The sequence below is a fragment of the Macrobrachium nipponense genome, chromosome 4, assembly GCF_015104395.2.
Source record: "Macrobrachium nipponense isolate FS-2020 chromosome 4, ASM1510439v2, whole genome shotgun sequence".
In the NCBI taxonomy this organism is placed as follows: Eukaryota; Metazoa; Arthropoda; class Malacostraca; order Decapoda; family Palaemonidae; genus Macrobrachium; species Macrobrachium nipponense.
In genome coordinates this window covers 24,791,754-24,810,284 of record NC_061100.1, presented here as the reverse complement: position 1 = coordinate 24,810,284, position 18,531 = coordinate 24,791,754, and the positions used below count along the sequence as shown (strand labels likewise).

Sequence of the window (18,531 nt, the reverse complement as noted above, 5' to 3'; positions counted from 1 at the left end):
GCTTTACTGTACTAGCTGAGTGAAAAACGAAATTTTTCCTTAAGTAAATGGTGAAATATAATCGTTATCGAGACGTGACATTAATTATTCTTATATTTACCAGGCTCTTGTATTTTATCAGTGCAGAGTGTCAGATTCATGTATTTGTCAGAATTTGTCCAAGTGGTATTTTTGTGTGGGCTAAAGTTAGCGTTTGTTTACTTTACTTACTGAGTATGCATTGCATTTTGTTAGTTATGACTCTCTCTCTCTCTCTCTCTCTCTCTCTCTCTCTCTCTCTCTCTCTCTCTCTCTCATTCAAGTCAGATGTTTGGATGAACATTGTCATTTATAATTGTTGACGTAAGTATGTTTTTGTATATCAGTTTTAATTAAACCTTACATTTTAAGAAGTATAACTCTCTCTCTCTCTCTCTCTCTCTCTCTCTCTCTCTCTCTCTCTCTCTCTCTCTCTCATCAAGTCAGATGGTTTGGGGTGACATTGTCATTTATAATTGTTGACGTCAAGTATGTTTTTGTATATCAGTTTCAATTAAACCTTACATTTTAAGAAGTATAACTCTCTCTCTCTCTCTCTCTCTCTCTCTCTCTCTCTCTCTCTCTCTCTCTCTCTCTCTCTCTCTCTCATTCAAGTCAGATGTTTGGGTGAACATTGTCATTTATAATTGTTGACGTAAGTATGTTTTTGTATATCAGTTCAATTAAACCTTACATTTTAAGAAGCATAACTCTCTCTCTCTCTCTCTCTCTCTCTCTCTCTCTCTCTCTCTCTCTCTCTCTCTCTCTATTCAAGTCAGATGTTTGGTGTGAACATTGTCATTTATAATTGTTGACCGTAAGTTATGTTTTTGTATATCAGTTCAATTAACAAACCTGTTACCATTTTAAGAAGCCAATAACCTCTCACTCCTTCTCTCCCTCTCTCTCTCGCTCACCTCTTCTCTCTTCAAGCTCCAGAATCATTTATATGGGTATTATCGTTTAAAACTGATGACCCAAGTATGTTTTTGTATATCATTTTAATTAAACATTACATTTTACATTTTAATTAGTCTCTCTCTCTCTCTCTCTCTCTCTCTCTCTCTCTCTCTCTCTCTCTCTCTCTCTCTCTCTCTCTCTCTCTCTCATCGAACGGTGAAAATTGTTAATTAAGATACTCAGGGACATTATGAGCAGGCTCGAAGGATTTGCAACTGTATACACTAAGCCGTTACTGAAACCAAACACAATCTTGGGAAGGGAAAGAAAAATCGCGGTTGACCAAAATACAGAGAGATTTACTTTCTGTCTGAACTGAGTACGATGCTGTTTACACATTGGATGCCTAAGTTTAGTTTGGTCATTTTTTTTTTCTTTTTCTTCTTCATCTCGTGTGGGAAAATGCCCTGCAAGGGATGGTACCGTCAAGCTCTAAACTGTAGGCAATACTTCAAGTTCTTTGTAGCATCCCTTCAGCCCCCTGGCTGCAACCCCTTTTCCATTCCTTTTACTGTACCTCAGTTCATATTCTCTTACTTTCCACCCTCTCCTAACAGTTGGTTCAAAGTGCAGCGGCGAGGCATTCCTCCTGTTACCCCGTTAAAATATGTTTACTTGAAGTTTCCCTTTTAACACTGAGGTAAGAGAGCGACTCTTCAAGTCGTCTTTGCAGACTTCCTAAAGTTGCATCCCAGAAATCTTGTTCCCTTAGGCTTGACACCTATAAAGATCGCGCTAATGGAAACATTCACTCAAGAAACCTTATCTGTTGCGGGAACATTGAAGTGCTTCTATAGCAAGGCACTTTTCACTATATCGTGTCTGGCTTGGCGGTGTGATATTCTATTGTGCGTAAAAGATCCTGAAATTGAGAGGCTTCTTCTCCGAGTGACCACCCCGTGGCATGACTGGGTTCTTCCGTCTCTCTCTCTCTCTCTCTCTCTCTGGCTGAGTGGCCGAAAACGTTCAATCATTTATAGCGTTTGTTTTGTGGCCCCAATTTCAACGATTCTTTCGCTACCCGTGCTATAAACAGTAGCAATACTGGCACAAGCGATATATAGTAGATTCACATCAACCGTGCATCCGATGTCTAGGCCAGTCCCTTACGACGCTCCTGATTGGTTGTTGTAAGCCAATCACAGGGCTGGAAACTCGGTCTCTCTTGAGAGTTCACATAGGCAGGATGTATGCTCCACCTTTCCTGAGGGATACGTCTTTCAGGAGAGATGGAACATACACCCTGCCTATGTGAACTCTCTAGAGAGACAGAGTTTCCGGCCCTGTGATTGGGTTATCAACAGCCAATCAGGAGCGTCGTAAGGGACTGGCCTAGACGTCAAATGCACGGTTGATGTGAATCTACTATAGTTTATCAGTAGGCAGAAATGGAAGCATTACATTTACGAAGAAAGACAAGAGGCTAGCTTGAGAAAAGACTAAATATCAAGTAAGAAAAACGATGTCAGCTTAAGAAAAAGATCAAGTAAGAAACAATTAAGGCTTCATGTTAAAGTTGGCCCCAGTTATTCAATTTGATGTCGATAGAACAGTGTTGATTTGGTCACGTGACATGGCGACCATATTCGATTATGGTGAAAACTGAAAACACCAGTAGAAAAACGAACGAAAAATACATATTTTGCTTAACGTATGATGGAAAATGAAAGTTGTTAAATTCATGTCAGCCTGTATGCAAATTAGTGTATGCTGGCCAGGTTTGCTTGGTCACGTGACTCAGAATTCTCAGATATGTGTGCATTTATAACTAGTAGTCCGATTTTATCAAAATTATAAGTTAAGCCCAGTGTTATTGTTGCAAAGCATATCATTTAGGATGACGTCATTGTCACGTGGCATGGCGGCCATATTGGAAAAGTTGCCTAAACAGATAATGTTGAGAAAAATCATTCACATTACATGTAAATGATGATCATGACTGTGAGATGAATAGATGAATGTTATTTAAAAAATACATAAATTTTGAGATTGGAACGAAAATATTGACAGAAGAGAAAGATCGGCTTACCTGTTAAAGATAGATAATTTATGGTGAATTTTTGAAATTAAATAATACAGTTGAATACCTTTGCTAACTCAGACAGAGAGAGAGAGAGAGAGAGAGAGAGAGAGAGAGAGAGAGAGAGAGAGAGAGAGAGGTTGAACCAAATAGGGTGAGCATACCACGTCTAGACCTTCCGATTGTGATCGCAATAAAATTCAGTTTATTTTGATAACAGTTCTGATCGCTAACCCCCCATCTCTCTCTCTCTCTCTCTCTCTCTCTCTCTCTCTCTCTCTCTCTCTCTCTCTCAGTTAGCAAAGGTATCAAACTATATTATTTAATTTTAAAAACTCATCATAACTTACCTATCTCATTGAGGAGTATCTCTCTCTCTCTCTCTCTCTCTCTCTCTCTCTCTCTCTCTCTCTCTCTCTCTTCCATCCTTCCTTCCTATCCCATCCCATCCCATACCCGACCCACAACAGTTGACTAACACGGACAGAGAGAGAGAGAGAGGAAGTAGTCCCAATTCTGCGATGGAAATAAGTCTGGAAGGTAGTACTTTAGAGCCGTATCTCTTCATTTGAAAACAAGTATACGGTGGCGCGGTTGTGTATATAAGTGGATGGGAATATGTATGCGTTCTGACCATCTTTTCCCGATAAGGTATACTGGGCATCTGTCTCATCTTTTATTCAGGACGCCGTGGAAAGATGCTCTCTGCGTTGGGTGTTGCGGTCGGTCGGTGATTCAGCCTGTCTAGACGAGAGAGAGAGAGAGAGAGAGAGAGAGAGAGAGTCCTGTATAAGGTATAGCTTTCGTCCGATAGGTAAATTATAAAAATTTTTGTAATTGAATACTACATTTTGATACCTCTACTGAGAGAGAGAGAGAGAGAGAGAGATTACTGAATTACGAATAGCTTTCGTCAAAGATAGGTGAATTATGATGATTAAATGGCACAGTTTGATATCCTCCCAACCGGCTCTCTCTCTCTCTCTCTCTCTCTCTCTCTCTCTCTCTCTCTCTCTCTCAATCTGGGGAATCGATACTACTACAGAATATTAGCAAAGATATTAACCTTGGAAAGAAAGTGACCGGAGGTGATCTATTGAGATCACAGATAACAATTGATTCGTGTTGATGTCTTAGGTCGTAATGAACACCCCCCTCCCCCCATCCATCATGTTTTTCAGGTTGTCTGAGATTTAAACTAGACAACACCTGTTGCGACACCTGTTACTGAAGATTTTTGTAGTGTAGGTAAACCTGTGTATGTGTACGTATTGTGCATGTCTGTTGGTGCACAGTATTTATAAGGTAATCGTGTTGTGGGTAAAGACAGAATGTTTCCACGTTGCTTAAAGTGAGCATCAGGTCCAATAACCCCGAGATAGGAAGGGATACAAGACGGAAAAAAAGGAGAGAGAGAGAGAGAGAGAGAGAGAGAGAGAGAAAAAGAAATAGTTACCCTGTAGTCGACCCATGTTAGGGTAGAACAGGGTATTTACATCGCAAAAAAAAAAAGAGAAAAAAAAAGTTAGCATTCCCGTTAGAGTTTTAGAGAATACGTGGATCTTAGTAATCTGTCATTCAGGAAATCTCAAGTGGTGTATGATTGTCGTGGTAAAGAAACGCTTGAATTTTGATTTTGAAACTTTATTTATAGATACAATGTTAGTTTTCGAATGCATGATAATTACTAGTATCGAGATAATTGATTGTCTTGTGAGTTGAAATGTCGTGATTAAAGATTATAAATTTCATATATTTGAGTAAGGCAATACGAATGGTCTATTTAATGTGTGTGTTTGTACGCGCATTCCTAATTAAGTGAAAAATGTCACTTACGAATTTGAAAATGTATTTTTAGCTTAATATTTTTATCGTGATGTTTACCACTTCACTGTCGAATACTTATCTATCATTGTCGAAACTAAATGAATCAGTGACTATATTTTCCATTTTATTTTTATTAATCTAGCAATTATTTAGTAGTAATATACTTCGAAACTGTAAATGTGTCGTTGACTGCCATTTTTTTTATTCTTATTTATATCTCATAATTATTTCCGTTTTTATTCTTCCACCGATGCACCTGGGATTAACCGCGCGTTTCCCTTATTCCCATTTGTCAGAATAATGTAACGTTTGTGATGGTTTTAATCGAAGAATTTTCCCCCTTACCGAATCGAAGGTGATGAAAACTTCGGTCTCAAATGGAGGGGAAAGAGGGAAAGGGGGTTTAGGTGTGTGTTGGGGTGGGGTGGGGGGGTGGGGGGGGGGAGGTGAAGTCAATTTATGCGATCGTTCTCATCAGCCTGTTGGTGGCGGGTTTAAGTTTACGAGAATACGTAACCTACGCAAGTCTATCTTAATTTCTTTTTTATATATACATAGGGGTATGTATTAGTTTTAGTAGGGCCCTTGGCGATGATGATGATGATGATATATATATATATATATATATATATATATATATATATATATATAATATATATCTATATATATATATTGTAACAGGCGGGTTTTAGCCTTCTACTTGACATGAAGACTTTCTAAATGAGTTTTTTTTTAGTTTAAAATGGAAAGTAGTACAACTTGTGAAATTAAATGGGAACATTGTTTAAAACTGAAAAATAGTTTAAAATGGGAAAATGTTGGAAAAATATTTTGAAATTTGAATTGAGTTTGAAATGTACAAAATAGTTTGAAATATGAAAGTTGTTCAAAGTCGGAAAATAGTCTAAAATTTCAAAATAGTTTAAAACGGGGAAAAAACATAATATGGGACGATAGTTTAAAATGGGAAAATAGTTTAAAATTGGAACATAGTTTAAATTGGAAAATGATTGAAGTTTTGAAAACAATTTACAATTGAATTGTAGTTTAAAATGGGAAAAACATGATGTGGGAAAATAGCTGAAATGGAAAAATAGTTTATACTGGAAAATGGTTGATATTTTTAAAATGTGTCAAAATTGAAAAGTTGATTAAAATGGGAAAAACTTGATGCGGAAAAATAGTATAAAATATAAAAAAAAAAAGATATGGGAAAATGGTTAAAATGGATTAATACATAAAAATGGGAAAATAGCTTAACTTTGGAAAACATAAATTTTTAAAAACAGTAAAAAATAATAACGAAAACTAAACTATTTCAAAGAACTATAAAACTTAATGGTTGTACCGCAATCACTCCTCAATTCATGAGAATGAAATTCCGTGAAAGTTTCGCGTTGCACGACTGCCGTGCCTGGTCTGACCTCTCTCTCTCTCTCTCTCTCTCTCTCTCTCTCTCTCTCTCTCTCTCTCTCTCTCCGAGCAACATGTGGGAAAATTGCTATAAGGTTAGGTTTTTAATTGGTTAGGTCGAGTTTGAGGATACCACAGAGATGTTCGTGTGCATGCTTGCACGCACGCACGCTATATATATATATATATATATATATATATATATATATATATATATATATATATATATATACGTATATATATATATATATATATATATATATATATATATATATATATATATATACATATACACACACACACGCACGCACACACACAATAATAGTATATATATCTTCAATTTAGCGCTGTTTTTTAACGTGCTGTTTTTTAACGTATACAGGAAACCCACGAATAATTTGTCACATATCAATTTTCAATCAGCCCAGGCCAAACAAATTAAGGGGTCAACATTTTCCTGTGTGTATCTTAGAGCTCTTAGAATTTGTAGTCCTGAGTTTTTGGAAAACGAGTTTAAAATTATTGATGAAATAGGAGATTCATTATTTTATCCTAAATATTTTTAGAACTTTGTGAAAATAAAGCAAAAAAGACATGTTACATTCCAACCAGTGTTAACAAAGAACTTAAGAATATTCTCTGTGTACCATTTCATCCTAATTTCAATCGTGCTGTACCCATTTTAAAAGATGTTGATGTTGGTATTTAGATATAATAATATTTTGAATAGCCCAACCAGTATTTTATTTAGGTATAATAATATTTTGAATAGCTCACCCAGTTCAAATAATAATGTAAACAGTATTCATGGTAAAGAATGTAATAAGATTTATATTGGTCAAACATCAAAAGGACTAAAAGTGAGATACTCTCAGCACTAATGTGCCATATGAAGAGGCTTAACAAATAATGGAATTGCGGATCATTGGCTTAAGACAGGCCATGATATTAACTGGGATAATTCCTTGATAATCTGCAGGGTCAGAGATCACTGCAAAAGGAATCTGTTTGAGTCCATTTTTATTGAAGCCACGTCAACAAGGAATTTAGATCTCCATCCTAGGTTATACCTTGATTCTCTTTCCTTGTCTCTTTTGCTTAAAGAACACGCCGGCTGGATTGATAACCTGCAACCCCCCTCCCCCCACTTTTGATTTTGTATATAAAGGTGTGTCAACTTCTCTTGCGTTCAGTGTGAACTTGAAAATGTAGAGTAAACTACGAAAGTACTTATTCAAAGTTCCGGTTTTCGCTCGCCTTCTTACGTGGATTTTGATATATATGTAATATCTAAAACTTTTTGTTTTTTCCTATTTGAAGAGAGCGTAATAATAATAATAATAATAATAATAATAATAAATATTTCGAACTTTTCGAGATATCTATTTTACCTTCGCTTAACCAACCGGACGCGTGTGTCCCAGGCAAGGCCTATGAGCTATATGAAATAATAGAGGCGATATCACGGACACACTATTTGTAACAGCCGTGGATAGCGATCAAATACAGTTTGGAGACTTGAGCAGGCACGGAGGGGGTGGCGTTATTCTTTTGTTTCTCTCTCAAGTAAATTTTTATTTATTTTTTTTTTTTGCTACAAGTGATAAACGGGAGGGGGTCGTGAGGAGGAACTGATATATATATATATGATATATATATATATATATATATATATATATATATATATACGTATATATATATATATATATATATATATATATATATATTATATATATATATATATATATTTACATGTGGTAATTAAGGACAGTTGTTTTTTTCTAGATAACTAGAATAATCTTGGTGAAGGTCACTGCAAACATTTATCTGAGGATAGTAGATTGCCTATACTCCAGTATATTTTAATAGAGAGTATTTGCCCCAAGACAGCTTTTGTTGAAATGTTACTGTTATACCAGATTTAGAGAGTAACGCATTTCCTCATAAATCAAGCTTAATTTCGAGCGTGTAAAGCTAGAAAACTCTCTCTCTCTCTCTCTCTCTCTCTCCTCTCTCTCTCTCTCTCTCTCTCTCTCATTGTGTAGAGCTAGCAATCTGTATTATCTAATTACAAAAATCCATCTAAATTTACCTCATTATGACGAAAGCTACCTTATTTACGATTCTCTCTCTCTCTCTCTCTCTCTCTCTGAACTTAGCAGGACATATGCCCAAGGAGCAGGTGCCTTTCTCCAAACTCTCCATAAATTGGGAGCGATTTTAAAAGCTCTCGTGATGACGCCCCTGTAGGGTTATTGTGACGTAGATCAGATAAGTGTGGCTGTGTCGGGGAGTAGGCCTAAAGGACTACGTTAACTGTCTGGCATCTTTCTTCAGCGGGAAAAAATTAGTGAGAGAGAAGTTACAAGGAGTTGCAAGGATTAGGATGTCTCAACGACGACTTTTTTTTTTTTTTTTTTTTATAAGTCCATCCGAGGAGACATATTGTGCTCATTTGAGAAGTTTAACGCGAGCAATGAGAGTGAGTGTGTATTATCAGAGAGAGAGAGAGAGAGAGAGAGAGAGAGAGAGAGAGAGAGAGAGAAAATGAATGTGTCCAAAAATACATTATCGTCATATCAGAAAACGGTAGGAACGCTGTGATACGATCCATTCGGAAGGGTTTGTCTCTCTCTCTCTCTCTCTCTCTCTCTCTCTCTCTCTGAGGTGAAACGGTCTATGAATTTGTGAGGGTTTAGACTAATTTGCTAAGGGGGGGGTTACACGGTATACATTACAACGACCCAAACTGTTATGTGGTTTCCCTCTCCCCCAACAGTCAAACCAGAGACCATTCTATTTTTTTTATCGTATTTTAAGGCGTTTCCTCCATAGGAGGGGGGCTGAGTAGTACCGTTTTAGTGCTCCTCACGCGGTGCACTGTAGGCATTACTTAGGGATCTTCGCAGCGTCCCTTAAGCCACTAGCTGCAACCCATCTCATTCTTTTTTTCTGTACCTCCTTTCATATTCCTTTTCTTCCATCTTACATCCCACCTTCTCTTTATACCTATTCCATTGTCCAAATACGAGGCTTTCCTTTTGTTACGACTTTCAGATCTTTTTTACTGTCAGTTTTCTTTTCAACGCTGAATCACCTCATAGGTCCCAGTGCTTGGCCTTTGGCCTAAATTTTTAATATTTTATTCCACTAGTTTAAGTTTTTTCTTTTGATTTTTAGTATACTTCTAGCCTTAAGCGCTGCCACACACACACACACACACACACACACACACACTGACGTCTGCTTTCAAATGATGTGGAAAGTCTCCTTGTTTTGCAATTCGCCAAATTGCAGTCGTGAGCCACAAGAATAGGGGGTAATTTGTGACAATATGTAGCATTTATGATAATCTCTTGCTGATCCTGTTCGTGGAATCAGTCATCAATGATGGAAAGTATTTTTTTTTTTGTGAGGTTTTGGGGTTCTAAGTTTGGTTTCTTTTGTTAAAACCAATCAATCAATATTATTTTTTTTTTGCGTGAAATTCAGATTTCACGTTTTTTATTTATTTATTTTTTTATTTATCTTTTGATTTTGCTCGTACGAATCTTCAGCAGCAGTTTGTTGACTCTCATATGATATAATGGTCCTCTTATCATTAACTATTCAGTCAGCTCAACTCTCTCTCTCTATCTCTCTCTCTCTCTCTCTCTCTGTGCGCTCGTTTGGCTAACTCTGACCAGTAACCTTGCGTAGCATTAGCATTTTACTTCTCATTCATTCTTGTGTAATTTATTATCTTGTATAATTTATTATTACCGCCTGCATGCAATACCTTCCTAATCTTTATACTTTTGATATCCAAATATACCGCCACCAAGAGTTCATAATATTCCAATATTCCAATATATTGAATTGTTTCCGCAGTGCACCTACTGCCTTCTGTGGTTCTAGGAGCCATTATTTTAACTTTTTCATCCCAATGCAACCGTAGTTCGATTATTGTCACCTGCAATATATACTATTCAGTTTGCCTTCATTCTTCCCTTTATTCCTCTGGCCATTTTGCTTGTATGTCGATGCATGTATGTATTATATAATATATATATATATATATATATATATATATATAGATATATACTATATATAATATATATATATATGATATATATACACATATATATATATATATGTATATATATATATATATATATATATATATATATATATATATATATATATATATATTCAGCGCTTAATTACGTAATTCCCTGTAATTTAGTCTTACTCACCCCTTCTCTTTGTTTATGAGTGGCCTTGTAATGCCTTTTAATTATGTAAAGTAATTTGAATCTGCCAATTTTTTTTATTCCTTATGCAGATTATGTTGACATTTTGGAGAGAGAGAGAGAGAGAGAGAGAGAGAGAGAGAGAGAGAGAGAGAGAGAGGCTTGAACGTTGCATAACCTTTTTTTTTATAGTATATTTAAGCACTGATGCTTTGTTACAAGTGTCAATGGGAGTCTATCCAGGCAATAATGATAACTTAACGTCCTGTCTCCCCCCCACCCCTTCCCATCCCATCCCCCTCCCCGTTCCCTATCCCGCGCTCTAAGAAACAAATGAGATTGACAGGGGCGTCATTCGGGCGTGAGGGCGGGAGCATTGAAGGGGTTGTCAGCCATTTTCGAATCCTTTTCAGGACACGGGGTCTGTGGGTAGTTTACGAGGCTGTTACTCGGAAAAAAGGATCGAGGGGGGAAGGGGGGATGGGGCGGTAGCAGAGTGCCGTTGGGGGAAAAGGGCGATATAGACACAGACAGATTTAGACATGGATTGGCGTGTGACTAGAACGAGTGAGTGAGTTACCGCTATACCTGTATGTTTGACTGGATGTGGGAAAGCTTTGCCAAGATTATCTTTTTCGGCTATTGGTGCAAAAGGCCGACGGGATGGGCTGTTTTTGGTGGTCTTTGGAGGCTAACAGGAGTGGGTCTTGAGGCTAAAATCAGTGATTCTTCAGCCATGGAAAACACTGATTGATTCTTGGCTTATTTCAAAGGTTATATAAGAAAATGACTTGTAAGTGACTGTTCCTGAAATTGGTCAAAGGATATGAATGCTTATCGTATTATGCTCACTGATAAAGAATACTTTTGCTCATAAACATTGTTGATGATTATTGCTGGATCTTGATGTTCTGCTTTCATGAAATCATCACTCTGCGGTCTATGAATTATTAGGAAAGACTTGTGGGATTTAAAAAAATAAACAATAAAAAAAAGTCGTGACGATTATTACTTTCCACAGTCGCCCTTACCTTACTATCATTGTTAATACTAATTTATAGTAATTTACATTTAAAGCTCACGAATGTATTAATTTATATTAATTTACATTTAAAGCTCGCTGATTGATTGATTTATATTAATTTACATTTAAAGCTCGCGAACATGTTAATTTACATTAATTTACATTTAAAGCTCGCGAATATACTCATTTATATTAATTTACATTCAAAGCTCGCTAATATTTTCACTTATTTTAATTTACATTTTAAGCTCGCGAATATATTCATTTATATTGATTTACATTTAAAGCTTGCGAATATATTCATTTATATTAATTTACATTTAAAGCTTGCGAATATATTCATTTATATTAAATTACATTTGAAACTCGCGAATAATTATCTGTAACATCTTACGCTATCCCTCTATACCGGAATGTCCGTTCTTAACACGTACCCTCTCCAGCTCATTGCCAAATATCCTACTTCACATTTAACGAACTTGTTTTAATGTAAATATCATTCAGACCTTTTCACCTTTTCTAAGAAGGAGTAACCGTGACATCGTGAAGCCTTTGTACTTACAAGTCGTGGAATGTAGGTACGAAAAGATGTAAACAGAACTCGATTAGCTGATTATTTTTTTATTTTTTATTTTTATTTTTTATTTCACGAAACCCTCTGGAATCACGTGTTTGAATTCATACCTGTTCGTCTGTTGGCTTCTTAATAACAGTGCCTAGTTTTTAAACCTTATTTCTTTTACATTTTAATATTTATTGGTAAATTTCCCTGCATTTGATTGGTTATGGAAACTTATCGAAATAGAGACCTGATGTCGTGCATCTTATTAACTGAAAATGCATTGTTTAAACATTTTTCCCCATATATACGAGATTATGTCTATTTTTTTTATATTCTTTTCGATACATATGTACACATCAAGACCTGCTTGCACACACGCGCACACAGCTGTAATACACATACATAAATGCATTACCATATAGGTATACATACATTTATCCATTCTACATTCATTCAGGTATGTATGATAGATACATACATACATACCTATCTGTATTTATATATGTGTAGATGATCGTAGTAATACGATATTACAGTTATTACGAGGGACCGATACAGCCAGGAAGGCGAAAGAGGAATTATTGGACGGTATGGAAAGTCTCCCCCAGCCCCTCCCCCCGGGTCACGAATATCTGAATGGGGAAAGCCTCGGTCTTCAGACGTGTCACGAACTCCAAATCTCTCTCTCTCTCTCTCTCTCTCTCTCTCTCTCTCTCTCTCTCTCTCTCTCTGCATTCTTCATTCATTTTTTTTTTATCCTGCCTTCCAATGCCATTTCATCTGGCTTATTTTGATAGACCGTTTCTTCTTCTTCTTCTTCTTCTCCTCCTCCTCCTCCTCCTCCTCCTCCTCTCCTCCTCCTCCTCCTCCTCCTCCTCTCTCTCTCTCTCTCTCTCTCTCTCTCTCTCTCTCTCTCTCTCTCTTTGTGCATACTTCATTCAATTCGTCCCTTTGGAGCATCGAAACCCCCGCCCCCCCCCTTCCCTGTCCCCCCGTTTCCCATCGTGTCCACTCCATCTGCGGCCTCATGGGGGTCTATTTAGACTGTCACCCCACACATGTATTTTATGAGGTTGGGGGGGGGGGGTGTTTCTATTTCTCCTCTTCCGCTCCCTCACACCTTTAGTGCATCACTATAAGGCATGTCGAGGGGGAACAGTAAATTATTATCTTTTTTCGTGTATTACTTCTGGTATTTTCGTGATACTGCGAGCTAGAAAGACTTTGAAATGAAAATACACTGAATTTGTTTATAATTTTGCCCTTGGGAAAACCCCACTGGATTTATCTGTACTTTAAGTATCTCTTTTTTTTTTGTATTAGTTCCAGTGTTTTCGTGAGCCAAGAAGGCTCCAAAAGGAAATTAAAATTGATTTTTTATAATTTTGTCTACCGAAAAACTCGGTGAATTTGTCTGTATTTTTATGAGAATTTCTGATAGACCAGTTCTGCGAGAAAATATGTAAACTCAAGGTATGGGAATCAGACAAACATTATAAAGTGCTCTCCAATATATTAGTTGAACGCTATCTTGCCGCCAGGGTCTGGAACCATTGGTTGAACTGTGCACCCGACGTTTATAGATTGATATCCAGTAAGAGAAGAAAGCGCAAGCAAGAGACGGTATTTTAGTAAAATAAAATAAAGAAAAAGTAAGGTAAACGTGTTTTCACATAAATCAGCTGCTCTATGGGGAAACTATTTTCCATTTAAGTTTACTGTGATACTGATCATCTAGTTAGTTTCACTTTCAGATACGTGAAGATAAATCGTGAATACTTACCCTTGTCGCTTTTAATACCCTATTTCATTGTATTTCTTGGCATCATTTTCATTCTATTTAAAAATTTATATTTGCTTCATTTTTGTTGGTATGGGTGGAAGTAAAATTCACTTTTTTCGATTAACGATTTTCCCACGGGATTTCATTCAAGATCATATCTTTTTTATTTATATATTTATTTTTTCGTCAAGTAAAGGAGAAGAACAGACCATCTTAAGCCCAAACTGGTCGGTCCAGTCGTCGTTGTAATTTTTTATGCCACTTTTTATTAACAGAAAAAACCAAAATGAATGATTATCTTTGGGGGCCTGAGATGACCAGGTAAAACTCTCTCTCTCTCTCTCTCTCTCTCTCTCTCTCTCTCTCTCCTCTCTCTCTCTCTCTCTCTCTCTTTTAATTGCTTGAGAACATCAGAATCAACGAGTCACCATCATCTCTTGGCCTGAGATGACGAAGTATAAAGAAGTGTTGTAGCACAAGGGAAGGGCGAAGGTTGCATTTATAATAACCTGTCATCTGGCGACAATCAATCACGCAGTCAATGGGATCCCTTTGTTTGGAGAGGATGCTCAGGGGGGTGATTCATTGGTTTATTTTTTTCATCGCTGAAGAAAAAATAAAAGATTGAAGTGGAGGAGGAAGGGGAGGATAAGGCCTATAATTTGGAGCATAGGCCTATTTGAATCATGGGTAGAAATACTACAGATAGGTAACATTGTGTAGTTGATGGAAAGATTTACTAAAATTTTTAAAATTAATTTCTTTTGGATGTTATGGAACAACCTCACCCACCCCCCTACAAAGTAAATTAGTATCTTGACCAATACGTATACAAAATGAAGTTCCATAATTGAAAAAAGGAAAACACAAAAAACAGAAAAAAATAAACAAAAACAAATGAATAAAAATAATAAACAAAGAAAGTAAGTTCCGATGAGAACGCACCGAATATGACCTTGTCCAAAGCAAGCAAATATGAATGACCAAACGCTTTCACTGCCCCCGTCTCTCATCAGCTGTACTTTCACGTTTTGATGAATACTTGACGGAATTTGCATTTGACCAGGCTTTCATTTTGATACTGGAACTATCTGCTTTCAGGCCGCTTTATTTTGAAATCTGGAACGCTCTGCCTTTGTCCGTATTGCAACATTCTCTTTGTCTTCCTCTGTTCTCAAGAAGCGAGGTCACAATTATACACTTTGATTTTAATACCGTGCCGGACCACGGCCCTTGTACTCATTTGTTCTTTAAAAATCAGTGAGTTCTATTTGACCTGTTGTCAAATTCTGTAATTTTATTTTCCTTTTTTCGTATGAGAGACTGTTGTCAAAGGAATTCCCCACTGAAATCTAGTGTCCCAAGCGTTGAAGCAATCATTAATGCTGTCGTTGACTTTTCCCTTTCAAAGTAAAAACCAGAGTCGAACTGATATTGATTTTTGTAATCTCGACCTAGCAGCAACTTTGTAAGACATTTGCAAGAACATCTGCTAAACCTCATCATCGAATGCAGCCCATAAAAGATCCAGTCACTTAAAAAGAAAAAAAAAAGGGGGTGGGGGTGAAACTTATTGTACACGCTTGAAGATTGAGAGAAAAAGAAGTCTGTCATGATGTTTTCCTAGTTTTGCCAAATTAAGGTGAAAAAAATTATATTTGTAAATAAAATTAATTTTAAATCCCACATTAACGGTATGGTGTTGGCGTACCACCTCGGTGGCCGCGAGTTCGATTCTCGGGCATTCCACTGAGGGGTTAGAGATGTGTATTTCTGGTGATAGAAGATCACTCTCGAGGTGGTTCGGAAGTCACGTAAAGTCGTTGGTCCCGTTGCTGAACAACCACTGGTTCCATGTAGCGTAAAAACACCATACAAACAAAAAAACAAACAGGAAAACGCAAACATCGGTTCTTGAACATCCTTTATCACTAAGACCTGGAACAGAACATGCACTTTCATCTAAGAACGTTGGTTCTCCGGGGTTATAGCTATGAAACGAATGATTAATTTTTCGTCTAAATTCTAAGCAAGAGTCAAGAGGTGAACTCAGACCATTCATTTCTTTGCCCAGTGAACCTGAAATCAATTCTGCAATTTTATTTTTTTTATTATATATTTGATGCTTTTATGTTTCTCATGAGATCCTTGACCCTACACTCGATTGGCTGTTTCTTCAGAGAAGGAATTGGCTGTTAAGAGAACTTAGCTCTGTGGCTTAATGTACATAATTTGATATCTGATAACAATAAACTATACCTATTGTGTATATCAGTGTATACATTACCTACTTTTGTGTGTATATATATACACATACATATATATATATATATATATATTATTATATATCTATTTATAATATGTATGTAGTAGTATGTATGTATGTATGTGTGGTATAAATATAATACACAATACACACACACGCACACACACACACACACACACACACACACATATATATATATATATATATATATATATATATATATATATATATATATATATATATATATATATAATTGTATATGTGTATATTAATATTTATGTATGACTGCTCTTGTATGGCGTTCTCATGTTAATTTTAATGTTATTTCTTAAATTCAATATTATATACCACAACTGCTTCCAGTTTAATTATGCTAGAATTGTACACCTGTTTCTCTTTGTAAAGATAATAGACTGTTTCATTGATTTTTATTTTTCATTTTTCCCTTTCAGGGTTTGGCCAGTAAACAACGCCCTCGGAAGACAACCTGGTCGTTGTTGAGAGAATTGCATTGATTATCTTGAAGAGCAACCGTTGGAAGATGCACACGGGCAAAACCAAAATTCGTTCGAGGTGCTGGTAGATTCTCTACAGAACTTTGGAGGTGAAAAACACCGAGAGATTTCTTAGAAAAATAAAAAGAAACTAGTGTCTTATTCTCGACAGCTTTCTCCTGAAATTCGCTATCGAGAGAAAGTCTCTTTCCTTGCGAGTGTAGTCGGCGACTGCAGATGAAAAACGAGAGCGAGCCATGGCGAGAACAGCGATAACGTAATGCATTCTAAAATCTCGGTCACACAGTTTATACTGACAGAAGCGATCGCAACGTCGCAATTGGTTCTGAGACAATGGTGCAAGAAGAAGGGTCATATCTGCCCGAACTGGTGTTGAATTGTGACACGTGAGTGACGCTTGGGGTGGTCATTTTCGTAACGCTTGAGTAGTCCTGTTATTAGGGCTCTTTTCGTCACAGAGAACACGCCTCTTCATTAGTCACACAGGCCGTTGCTCCGAACTGGGTCGTCGGAATCCGTCTTGACTCATCGGGGGAGTTACAGAAGGACACGAAGATAACAAAGTTTCAAAACAGTGTGTCAACACAGAGATCTTCCATTGGGATTATATGAATTGGAAACTGAGAATTATTTTTATATATGGTATTAAATAAATAAATAAAGGGCGTATTGTTTTGTGGAATACTGACATACTTGAAAAGTAAATACTGAGAATGATTTAATATCAGACAAAACAGTGGAGTGATTTTCATAGGAAAGACCTTAATTGTATTTTGTACAAATCCAAGTCGTGTTACCAATTGAAACCAAGAGAGCAGTAGGACAGCGACCATTGGTAAGCCACTCTGACCAGCAAGCTTTAAAAGGCCCTCGCAAGAGGTAATAGAGGTGCATCCAAGGAGAGACCTACCCCCCACCTAAACGATTATATCAGGTGCCCCCCCCCCCCACCCCCCCCCCCCCCTCGTCTCTCTGGAGATAAAGTAAGTGTTTCCGTTGGGCCCCTGATCGTCCAAAGCGTTCGTTGGTCGCAGCCTGATTTCAGTTGGGCCTTCTCTCATCAGTGTGATGGGTGGCCTGCCACGGCGCCGCTGCTGTGCTTGTTGACGACGCGACGCCCCCTACCGGCCGCCCCCCCCCCCCACCCCCCCATCCTCTGGTTTCACCCCTAATTATCGTCGTTTGTGCTTGAACTGTGCCGACGCGTTTCGCCAGAAAACGCGTGACTTTTGACTTTTCCCTAATTTCTCTTTGAATCATGATAACTCAGCTGTGATATAAAATAGAATTTGTTGATGTATAAAAAAAAAAGTGTCACAAGAAATAGTCCAGTTCTGGATCGAAGGAAAGAGAAGAGTATAAAGTGACAGAGACCAATCCGGGAGCACAAATCGAATGATTCGGAATTAGAATACTACATTACCAGTGGACGAAAACCAACGAAGAAGACTTCTTCTTAAATCGACCATTATTGGACTCGATGACTCCTCGTCGGCCAAGGAGTCTGAAGAGGCGCTTGGAGTCTGAGTGACGTCATTCAAAGCTTTAACGTGATTATAACCGGATGGGAAAAATAGTTTAAAAAAATTAAGGTTATTCCGTAATTTATTCCAGTATACGTAGGAGCGACTGTCTTTGGGAACTGTCTTTAATAACCCTTGTATGCGCATTCAATGCTAGTCTGCTTTTTTTCCCCCGTAGATCTACTATATATCAGAGAGGAAATTAATATATATATATGAATAAATATTTAACGTTAGAGGAGATATTCAGAGCTTTTTAGCAGCGTGGTCCGTGCATATTATGATGATTGTTATCATTAATTCACTTGAGCATTTAACTAGATTTATCTAAAGGTTAGATACTATCGAAGTTAAGGATTCACAATCTGTCATTACACGATTGAGGTGG

General features: G+C 37.1%; 2 protein-coding genes across 2 annotated transcripts in view; both read left to right on the top strand.

Annotated features, from left to right (window-relative positions):
* Positions 1 to 16,750, top strand: part of LOC135210808 (uncharacterized) — a 168,480-nt gene extending 151,730 nt beyond the window's left edge. Inside the window, exon 5 of the mRNA XM_064243677.1 lies at positions 16,558 to 16,750. The gene's annotated coding sequence lies outside the window, so the exon portion shown is untranslated. The remainder of the gene's footprint in view (positions 1 to 16,557) is intronic.
* An 813-nt stretch (positions 16,751 to 17,563) lies between these two features.
* Positions 17,564 to 18,531, top strand: part of LOC135210807 (uncharacterized) — a 26,221-nt gene continuing 25,253 nt past the window's right edge. The window contains exon 1 of the mRNA XM_064243676.1: positions 17,564 to 18,531. This exon is cut by the window's right edge and continues 589 nt beyond it. The gene's annotated coding sequence lies outside the window, so the exon portion shown is untranslated.